The 12,023-nt window shown below is 36.2% G+C and overlaps 1 protein-coding gene across 1 annotated transcript in view; it reads left to right on the top strand.

The window, feature by feature from the left end:
• Window positions 1–12,023, top strand: part of CALM2 (calmodulin 2) — a 490,104-nt gene that overhangs the window by 192,815 nt on the left and 285,266 nt on the right. The gene's annotated exons all lie outside the window — the stretch shown is intronic.

Here is a 12,023-nt window from a genome sequence, read left to right as displayed (position 1 = left end):
TCCCCAGGTGGGTGGACGAGGAAGCAGATGCACCGGTCCCTTCTTTAGAGCTATGGCTGATAATTCTTGACCTTTCTTACGTCGGGTAATTTGCTCCTCTCTTCGTTAGTTAGCCCTTTGACTGTGAGCTGGGATGTTTCCACGGAGCTGGGTTCTACCAAGTTTCTTTTAGTTTTTCCTTTATCTGCTAAATGGCAGACTGATATGTCAATGAATTCCTGCATTTTTTTTTCTTCTCTAAAATAGGAATAAAAGGATTACTGTAGATAGATTCAATACAGTTGTGACAAATCTTCCAAAGCCCTAGAGTTGGAGTTTTAATATCTTCAAGGAAATGTAAACAAAAGAATCCTCAGACAGTCTCAAAGGGGTCAGTTTTGTTGTCTACAGCTTCTTTTCTTTACCTGAGAACCTTTTTAAGTGATCATCTTAATTTTTAAGATATTGTTACAGATGCATAAAAAAAAGTGAAATATCATTTTAAGATTTAAAAATCTCTTAGATCTCGGTTTTTTTATGTCTACAGTAAATGAAGTGTTTTCTATTACTGCATTTGAAAGAATTTATGAATGTTGATTTATAAGATTGTATAATGGAGATACAGTAACTATATAATTTGAATTTTTACAAGGAAATATAGACAGGGGCCAAATTTAAATATAGAAGCAGAGAATCCTGGATATGAAAGGACCCTTTTAGAGATAATTCTAATCTAGTCCAATCTTCTCATTTTACTGGCAAGTGAAACTGAGGACCAGACAGGTTGTAACTTTATCAGCCTCACAAAAGAAACTTTAATATGTTTCAAGAAAGACTGCCATCATACCTGCTCTCTGTCTTTTTCTTGTTTGGTTTTGTTTCCTCTTTCCCGTTGTTCATTCCATCCCATACAATCCTTCTTTATAACCTGCCTAATGTCTAATGTGAAAGTATTTTCAGATCCTATACTTGATTGTATGCCACCATGGGGGGGAGAGAGGGGAAGAGAGAGAGGGAGAGAAAATTTGAAACTCAAAGTATTGTGGAATTGAATCCTGTAAACTAAAAGTAAACAAACAAATTAATAAAGACCAGAAAAAAAAATGAAAAAAGAGAAAGACTGCCATCCTTTTAATCTTTAATTCTGAATAATTAAGAGATGACTTTATTTTTTCCAATAGAGCTACTTCAAGATCTTGATTTTTTTTTAGTACTTTAGTCTACTGAATAATTACTTATTTAAATCTATGAAAATTCTACAAAATAGAACTTCTGAGTACATCATGTTGGAATGTAAATTTTTGCAATTAAGCATATACTGTGGACTTTTTGTTAATTGTACTGTTGTTGAGGAACTTGATCACATTAAATGATAAAATTCAAACATTTTTGCCAAGAGTAATTTAACTTTCAATATCTGTTTATTATATTTTTATTCTGAATTATTCAATGATTAACCCCAAATTTACAAATCAAGAAACAACTTTTTACTATACTTTCTGTTATCTGTTATGAGGTGAGTCAAGTTAACATGATTATCAAATGTCAGTGTATCACAGTAATCTATGACTCACAGTACCTATTTCTCTCCCTGGAATTGTTTATTCTTTATTGCTCTCAAAACTTTGCCAAATTTATTCTATGCTACCCAATTTTTTTTTCCCATTTTAAAGTGCTTTGATTGTATATCCTCAAACACATACCTGTGTTGTTTTTGTGTACAGTCAATTTTTACAGGTAGTTTATCAATTTTAACTATTAAGAGCAGCTAGTATTAATATTCATTAATTAATGTAATAGATTAATATGATGAAGTTAAAAAGAGTCTCTAAACTTTCTGGATAGACCTTTAGTATAACCATTAGGAAACAACAGAGAGCCCTCTTCAATGGATCTGGATCTGTGACTTTCCTGCTATGGTTGCTCTAGCCAGCACTACAAATTATCCATGCCTTATTCTGCTTTATGCTTGGCCTAAGCATTCCACAAATTTCCCAGTATGCTAGAAGCTACTGTCAAGGAGCCCACACCAAAGTGAGCTCTCTCTCCATGTGTGTGTGTATACATATGTGTGCATATTTATTTGCACACACAACACACACATATTTACTGCCTTCATTTCCTTGGCTACCACTCAGCTCCTTGAAACCTGACTTCCACCTCTCTTCTCCACTATACCCTTTGCCTCTAATCTCTTCCCTTTCCATTCTTTGCATAGTTTCCAGTTTTATTTTACTAATATATACATCTGACCATGTCACTCTCCTGCTAACACAAATACCTTTCGTTTCTCTCATAAATTCAAACTTCTTAGCCTGGCATTTAAGTCTCTACAATTTGGTTCCAACCTGCCTTTCAAACTTTAATTCATACTATTGCACTTTTCCTATTTGAAAAGTATGATGGATGAATTAAAAAGCATTATTAAGCACTTGCTGTATGTCAGATCCTGTGCCAAGCCAGAGACAGGATTTCTGTCCTCAAGGAACTTACATTCTAATAGAGAAAGACAATACATATAGGGGAATGGTGACTGGGAAAAGGTATTTTGTTCTGGGAAGGTAGAAGAGGGCAGAATTAGGCACACAAGAATTAGGGGGTAGAAAGATGGTGAGACGGATTCAGAGAATAATTGGATAGGATGTAAAAAGATGGTCTTACACCCTGGGCTAACCTGTAGATAATAGTGAACTAATATATAGCCGTTGCATAATTTGATTCTGAACTTTTTCATATCTGTATATTCATATAAAATACTCCCCATATCTTCAGTGTGTACTATATGCCTAAAGAAAAATACAAATTAAAAACCCCATTTCAAGTGTTCCTTCTTAAAACTTACCCAAGATTAAATAGCTGGTATTGAGACAGAAGCTGTATTTGAAGTCATGTCTTCCTTTCCTGCTACTAGCTCTCTGTTTGCCATAGCATGCTGCCTGTGATCCCAAAAGGATCTCCCAGAAGTCTTAGTGCAGCTTTAAGCCTTAATAGCCCAAAACTGCACCAAGATTTTTAGGACATCATTTTCTTGCTTAAATGACCTATAATCGGTCCACCTCCATTTTGATTTTAACCTCCATTTTACAATTTTAATTTTATTCTCCATCTTACATTTTCTCTCCCCAAATTAAATATTCTGCATTGCTCATTATTAGTGCAGAACTCTGGCAATAGACACTTGTAGAGATTCAAATTTTAATTGACAGCAACTCTACATAGAATTGATGATATATGTAAAGTGCTTTGTTAATTTTTTTTAAAGTAGCATATACATATAGTTATTTGTTAAAAGAAAGGGTTTTTATGAGAAAGGTTAGTAGGTAGTAGCGCATGAAAAAAGAAAAAATGTCAATAAAATATTTTAAAAATATATAGAAAGAAAAAAGTCCAAAATGGAATACAAGGGACAATTTTGTTACTGTTTAATTAAATTGACTATATGCTTCTTAAAAACAAATGGTACAGAAAAGCACAGTGGGAATTTGATGGAGAAAAGGCAGTGACTCGCCTGAGTCTCTCCAAATACCTTTAATGTCATAAAACAATTTCTGGAATGGCAGAATCCACAAAAGGATGGGGTGAAATAATTTTTCCAGCCAAAGACAACTTAGAAGTTTGGCAGGAAAGGTCTTTTGCATCTGGGTAAGAGTGGAGCACAATCCAGCACAGGCTATGCCAGCACAGACCAGATCCCAGAAAACCAGAAGCAGGTCTTAGGAGCTACTGAATTAGTAGTGGTGGCAGCTGCTTCTGGAGTTCTCAGCCCACAGAAGGTAAGGGGGTTGAACAGTTGATCAGAAAGAGATTACAGAGGTCTCTTTGTTGGCACTTTTTACTGTGCTTTCTGTTATCTATTATGGGGTGGGACTGTTGCTTTACCCATACTTAGATCTGTTGCCTTCGTGAGTGGCAATTCCAGGGTAAGGAGGGGCACTAGCACAACAGAGCTTGTGGCTGCAGTGGAACAGAAGACCTTGTCACAGAAAAGAGTGCATGTGGTCACTTACAGACCAGAGCACAGGCCAGAAGGGTAGTAAGCACACCTCTACTTAGATCATGCCACCTTGGAAGAACTGAAAACTTACTGGTCCCTTAGATGTATCTCAGAAAACAGCTGCACACAATCCTTGAAGCTTGGGACAGTGTGCCCTCCATCCTGGAAGCAGGGCCCCACTTTAGCAAAGAGTTAAAGGTTAAGAAATAGGTTGAGAATATGAGCAAACAACAGTAAAAATAATTCTGACCATGGAAAGTTATTATGGTGAAAAGAAAGATCAAAACATATACTCAAAAGAAGATAACAAAGTCAAAGCTCCTACATCCAAAACCTCCAAGAAAAATATGAATTGGTCTCAGTCCATGAAGAGCTCAAAAAGGATTTTGAAAATCAAGTAAAAGAGGTAGAAGAAAAATTGAAGAGAGAAATGAGAGTGATGCAAGAAAATCATGAAAAAAGAGTCAATAGTTATAGAAAAATACTGAAGAAAATAAATGGGTTAAAAAACACACTAGGGGGGTGGCTAGGTGGCTCAGGGAGTAAGAGCACTGGCCCTAGTGTCGGGATGACCTGGGGGATCGAATCCGGGCTCAGATACTTAGCATCACACCCAGAAATAACTGGCTGTGTAACCTTGAGCAAGTTACTTAACCCCAATTACTTAAAAAATAAAAACACTAGGCCAAGTGGTAAAAGAGGTCCAAAAAGCCAGTGAGGAGAAGAATGCCTTGAAAAGCAGAACTGACCAAATGGAAAAAGAAGCATAAAAATTTGCTGAAGAAAAAAACTCCTTAAAAAGTGAAATTGGCCAAATAGAAAAGGAGGTACAAAAGCTCACTGAAGAAAATAATTCCTTAAAAATTAGAATGGAGCAAATGGAAGCTTTATGAGAAATCAAGAAACACTACAACAAAACCAAAAGAATGAAAAAATGGAAGATGATATGAAATATCTCATTGTAAAAACAACTGACATGGAAAATAGATCCAGGAGAGATAATTTGCAAATTATTGGACTAACTAAAAGCCATGATTCTAGACATCAACCTTTCAAGAAATTATCAAAGAAAATTGCCCTGATATTCTCGAATCAGAGGGTAAAATAGAAATTGATAAAAATCCACCCATCATCTCCTGAAAGAGACCCCAAAATGAAAACTTCCAGCAATATTATAACCCAATTCCAGAGCTCCCAGGTCAAGGAGAAAATATTATAAGAAGCTAGAAAGAAGCCCTTCAAGTACAGTGGAGTCACAGCCAGGATAACACAGGATTTAGCAGCTTCTACATTAAAGGATCAGAGGGCTTGGAATATGATACTCCAGAGGGCAAAGGAACTAGGATTACAACCAAGAATCACCTCCTCAGCAAAACTGAGTATAATCCTTCAGGGGAAAAATTGGATATTCAATTAAATAAAGGACTTTTAAGCATTCTTGATGAAAAGACCAGAGCTCAATAGAAAATATGACTTTCAAATACAAGTCTCAAGAGAAGAATAAAAAGGCAAATAGGAAAGGGATATCTTAAGGGACTTAATGAGGTTAGTTTACATTCCTACATGGGAAGATGGTACTTGTAACTCATAAGACCTTTCTCATTATTAGGGCAGTTAGAATGAGTATATTTGGACAGAAGGCACAGGTATGAGTTGAATATGAAGGGATGATATCTAAAAAAAATTAAAGTAAGGGGTCAGAAAGAGAAATGCACTGGTAGAAAGGGAAAAAGGTTGAATGAGGTAAGATCTTATAAACCAAGTCAATGTATGCACTAATAATGACTTGAATACTTTAATAACTTTTATCACCAGTGACATTGGATCCACCACATTCAGATCAATCAATACCTAATATGCTGTGTGAGACAATGTAAATATTCAGAAAGATGAAGTCAGGAAGAGTGGCTGGATCATACCAAATATGCACAGAGGAGAGACTATCTAATTTTTAAACCTATCGAGGGATCAATTTTCAGGACATCTTGGGATTAGAAGAACACTAAATGATTAGAAAAAAAATACAGATGATAACAATACATTTAAAAGGCAATTGAAAAAACTTCAACAATTACAAACCCGTATGTGCATGTTTTTATTTCTAAAATCTTTATGAAAATGATCTACACGTATATCAAGGATATCTAGGGAGCAAGCTCATTTTATAAGCTATTTTCTAGGACAGATTACATTTTTACAATGATAAAATTCTCTGTGTGTATGCATTACAAAAATAAATGTTTGTTAGAGTAAAATGTAGGTTTAAAGACTGTCTTCAAGTAAAGTGACTCATATTAATATATGAAGATTATGCAAGATTCCTTGGTAGATGTAAGCACAGAGATAACTTCACCAATTCTTTGACTCAATATTGAGTCACAAGAGACGTAGACTAAGCAAAGGTGTTTGATGTTCTTGATAAGGGTTCCTATTCCAAATGGAATAGAGATTCCCAATAGATAGCAAATTTCTTTACATGCACAAACAATAGAATATGACTGAGAAATAATGAATATGAAGAATACAGAAAAACCATAGGCTTATATAAACTGAGGCAGAACCCAGAAAACAATATATATGACTAAAATATTACAAATGCAAAGAACAATAAAACCTAAATTGGATGTTGTGAAATTATAATAACCACAGAATTGAAAAAAAAAAAGTACATATCTCCCTTCTTTGCAAAGGTGGCAGACCATAGGTGTAAATCCACATACTATCAGACTCAAGTCAAATATTGATTAGGTTTTTTTGTCCTCTTTCCTCCTCCTGCTTCCTTTCCCCCAACTTTTCTTTTCCATAAGTGATGGCTTACTAGGTAGAGAAGAGGGAAGGACATTATTCAGAAATGAAGATAATGTAAAAATAAAATATAGTAATACAAATTTAAATCTTAAGAAGTGTGTGTGCATACAGTGAATCCAGTCAGAATGATATATAATAGATATATATTGATATATAATATATATAGTGGTTTTAGATTTGCAAAGCTCTTTACATATTATATAATTTAATGTCAAGGATGTTAGGGATCATATGTGAACAGAAATTATTTTTTTAATTCAATTTTATTTTTTCCAGTAGTCTTTTTTGTTCTCATCATTTGGACCACCTGTTCCTTCCAGATACCCTCTGTCACAGGGTTGTGAGGCTCAAGTGAGATCATGTATATAAAACATTTTGCAAACTTTAAAGTGCTATAACTATTTAAGTATCATTACTATTACTATACATTCCTTTCGGTTTTCATGACTCCACTTAAGATTTTCCTCTCACTTGGACAACCCAACTCCCCATCTCCTTTCCTGGCTTCTCATCCTCCCACTCCATACATTAGGGTGTCTCCCAAGTTTCTCCAAAAACCTCTTCACTCACGTGGTGAGCAATCGTGACTTTAGAAGATGGGTGATAATGCGTAACTCTCACTTCTTGGCAGAGAGGTAATGCACTAGAGGTACAAAATGAGACAGACGGTTTCAACAATGTCTTGACTTGTTTTCCTTAATTTATTTGTTACAATATCACGCTTCTATTGGAGTGAATTAATAGGAAATGATAGAGATGCAAAAAAAGAAAGAACATCAGTAAAACACGTAAAAAAACCAAAAAAATCAGAAGGGAACACAAATAGCAATTTTGTTTCTGTTTTGTTAAATACATACATTTAGAAAAAACAAACCATAATAGAATTTACAAATTCACATAAAATCCTATGTTTATCTTCTTTGTATAGTAGAAGGTTTATTGATAAATTACTATTAAGTTCATAATAAAATTGATTAAAAGGAAGATCCTCTTTTTTTTTCTTCCCATAGTTATTTTCTCCTCTTAATTCCAGGTCAATTATTATTTCTATGTAGATAATCCCCCAAATTATAGCTCTCTGTCCAACCTTGGCCTAGAACCCCAGGCCCATATTTCCAACTGCCTGCTGGATATTTATTTTCCCTTGGATGACCCTCTGGCACTTCATATTCAGCATATCCAGAACTGAATTATCTTCTACCACAACTTGATTCTCTACCTAACTTTGTAGATGATACTACTATCCTGTACAGGTACCTGGGTTAAAATTTAACCACATTTGATTTCTCATTTCCATTGTTCCACACATACAATCAATTATCAAGTCCAATTGATTCTACCCCTAATATATCATATCTATTCCCTCTTTTAAAGTCTCACTGAAACCACCTTTGTTTAGAAACATACTCATTTCTTCTTTCCTAGACCATTCTAACAGCCTCTTAACCCATCTTTCTGATCCATTTTCACCCTATTACCTGAGTAATCTCCCTAACACATTGCTCTGAACATATTACCATTTTATTCTAGAAGCTTAGCTCAAAGACAAGAGGAGGCCCTAGACTCATACTTGGGAACCACAATGGGAATAGGTACCATCTAGGAGCTTTGTTACCTACTACCTAATTCCAGATCATATATTAGGGTGGACTAAGAAAGCTACCTATGCCTAGGGGTGGTCTTCTACGGCCAAGGAGAGGCCCCAAGGCCCAGAGGGTGTACAGATAGATAAGCAAGCATGAGGGGCATGGCTCAGATGCAAGGAGCAGAGTGGGGGTCTCAATTCCAACTTGTTGGGCACTAAACTACTCCCAGCACCTACTCCTGGCTAGACCCTATCCTCAGTGTCTACACACCTATCTTTCCTTAGGCAGGCCAGAGCTGGGAAAAGGATTGACTGACTTTTTCTTGGATTTCTCCATCATGATTTAGTCTGTTATGTTTTCTAGTTGTTGTTGTTGGGGGCGGGGGGATTCACCGTACTGCTTCCTGTTAGCTATCTTGGGTCCTCATAGATCTTAAGTACTGATATTAATTCTATGGTCCCTTTTAATGTAATGTAGTTTCCCTGTTTAACAAAGCCTATTATGGATGTTGCCTTATCTGAGATCCTGAGTGCTATTACTGCCCCCCCCCTTTTTTAAACTTCAATTTGGACTCTTTATGAATCATTACAACATATCCCTGGATTCTGCTTTCTAATCCATTCTATTAAAATCCATTCTATTATTCCATTTTATGGATAAATCCTTCCTATTCCCCTTCCCAATTATTATCATTAACAGTATATTTTCCTCTATCTTGTTTTCTTTTATTTAGTACTCTTTTTCCTCCCTACCCCCTCTTTAACAAAGAAAAGGAGGTGGTGATTGAGTAGGAATGTGCTATGATTGATACAATTTGTGGTTGTGTACAATTTTTTAAAAATATTTTTCATTTTATTGTTTATGTATTTTGAAAAATGAGATAAAATTATTGGTACTGCCCTTACAAGAAAATAACAAAGATTAATGTGATAAAAATTTATAGCATATTTTAAGCTCTATGAAAAGCTACCAAAATGTTTATAGAAGCAACATGAATTAGTAAGGTTTTTTGTTGTTGATTTAATATACAGAAACCACAACATACTCTCCCCTCCCCACCATCCCTCTCTTTCAACCGATTCTTTTTCTTACAGGCAGGTGTGTAGCCCCATGCACACAAACATACACAGAACCTGCCCTGTTCTGAGGATGATTCAGTGTTTCCTTTCTAGGGACATATTGCCTCTCAAAACATAGCCATCTGGCTTCTCCACCCACCCCTGGCCTGAACACAAGTCTCTTTGAGGTTACCAATTAACTCTCTTGTACTAAATACACGACCTTTTCTCAGTCTTTATCCTGCTTAACCTCTCTTTATCTTTCTTGACACTGTTCACCATTCTCTCCTTGACTTCTGTGACAATATTCTTCTGGTTCTCTTCCTGGCCTGACTAGTCTATTTCGTTCTTTTATTAAATCATTAATCTTTTGCCCTCCTGGTGTGGGTGTTCTATAGGGCCCTCTTCTTTTTTTTGCATGAGCTCTGTCTTTTTTGAATGAATGAATGAGCATTTACTAATTGCTTACTATTTCAAAACACAGTGCTAATATAATAGAAGAACAAGACAGTCCCTCTTCTCAAGAAGCTTATATTCTTTTTTGTTTGTTTGTTTTTGTTTTTTTTTTGCTTTTTAAAGAGGGGAAGTAGGGCAATTGTGGTTAAGTGACTTGCCCAAGGTCACATGGCTAGTTTTGTGTTAAGTGTCTGAGGCTGGATTTGAACTCAGGTCCTCCTGACTCCAGGACCAGTGATCTATTCACTGCCCCACCTAGCCACCCCAAGAAGCTTATATTCTTATAAGGGGAACAACTCATAAAAGAGTTTTCAGCTGCAAACAGGCATCCCTTTAGGGTGCAGCAGCAAAGCAGATGGTAACGCGTCTTCTTTAATGTGAATTCCACTGATAAAACTGAACCCGTTTTTGATATTGGAACATGTAACAGTATCAGGGACTTAAAGATCCTATCAGATGTCATAGATTTGGGTGTCACCTTTATAATGATGATAGTCAAATTTATATTTTATACTTATAAACCCTAATCTCTATAGACTCACATTAGCAGCTGCTTGCTGGATTTGCTATAACACAAACTCATTGTGCACAAATGGGAGTTCATTATCCTTCCCTAAATATGCCCCTCCTTCAGACATCCCATTTCTATTTAAGGCACCATCACCTTCCCATTCTCCCAGGTTTGTAACCTTGAGGCATCATAGTGTGGTAGCTAGGTCACTGAACTTGGAGTCATGAAGACTTGAAATCAGTTCTTACCTCAGACACTGACTAGGTGTGTGACACTGGTCAAGTTATTTAACTGCTGTGTGCCTTGGTTTCCTCACTTGTTAAATGAGGGGGCCTCAGTGGCCTCTAGGAGTCCCCTCCAGCTCTAAAGCTATGCCCTCTATGAATCATGTCATCCTTTGTTCTTCCCTCTTCCTCACTTTTCTCCTCCCAGATATCTAATCACTTGCCAAATCTTATTGATTCTACCTTTACAACATCTCTTCCATCTCTTTCTTTTTCTCTACTCACACATATGCCCTAGCTGAAGCCCTTCTAATAGGAGCTTACCTGACCTCCTTGTTTGCAGTCTCTTCTTCATCCCCATCTACCCTCTCCATAGCTGCCAAAATAATTTGATTTGACCATTGTCGGTTTCTGGTTAAAATTCTTCTGTGGGGGGCAGCTAAGTGTCGAAGTGAATAGAGCACTGGCCCTGGAGTCAGGAGGACTTGAGTTCGAATCTGGCTTCAGACACTTAATACTTACTAGCTGTGTGACCTTGGGCAAGTCACAACCCCAATTGCCCTGCCCTCCCCCCTCCAAAAAGCAAACAACAAAATATTTCTGTGGATCCTCCTTGTCCTTAGAATAAAATATCAATTTCCTAAAGTTGAAGAAAAAAAATTATACTTTGTGTAGGTGGCACAAGTCTGTCAGAGGTCATTTTTATTAATTTGTCATTATTCTAAATTCAATCATTACTGAGAGGAAATTTTCAGAACTGACCAAGGTCTATTATGGCCTCTAACATTTCTCTAATACTAGGCATTTTGAAGGAAGATTTACAGGATTCTTGAATAAGGAACTTTTCATAGTGAAGACTAAGGAAAGCCCCACAGTTCAGATAATAGAGTTAAGTTTTTACTTCATTAAAGTTAACAATAGTTACTTAATTTTCATCATTTCTCTAGGCAATCATTTCCCTAAATCCCTCTATGGTCACTCCCCTTGAGGGTTCTCCCTCCTAGGAGACTTCTTCCTTCTCCAGGATTATTATCTGAATTCCTTCAGAGTTTTGGAAAAGAGGTTACAACTCAGGCTAATCAGTCTAGGGCTCTTGCTCTTGTGTGGTCAACTCCCTAATTACTCCAGGCAGGTAGTCCTTCTTCCGACCAGTTTGCCTTTTTTATGCTTCTGTTGAGTCTTGTGTTTCAATGCCAATATTTTTTATTCAAATTCTTTTCATCAGGAATGCTTGAAAGTCCTCTATTTCATTAATATCTGTATTTTCCTCTGAGAGATTATGCTCAGTTTAACTAGGTATGTGATTTTTGTTTGTAATTCTAGCTCCTTTGCTTTCTGGAATATCATATTCCAAGCCCTCTTATTCTTTAATGTAGAAGCTGCTAAATGTTGTGTTATTCTGACTGG

The sequence above is a fragment of the Petaurus breviceps genome, unplaced genomic scaffold (genome assembly GCF_028583685.1).
Source record: "Petaurus breviceps papuanus isolate PSGF00001 unplaced genomic scaffold, PetGlider_PUasm1.0 90842, whole genome shotgun sequence".
NCBI classification, from domain to species: domain Eukaryota; kingdom Metazoa; phylum Chordata; class Mammalia; order Diprotodontia; family Petauridae; genus Petaurus; species Petaurus breviceps.
This window is presented reverse-complemented; position numbering and strand designations above follow the sequence as displayed.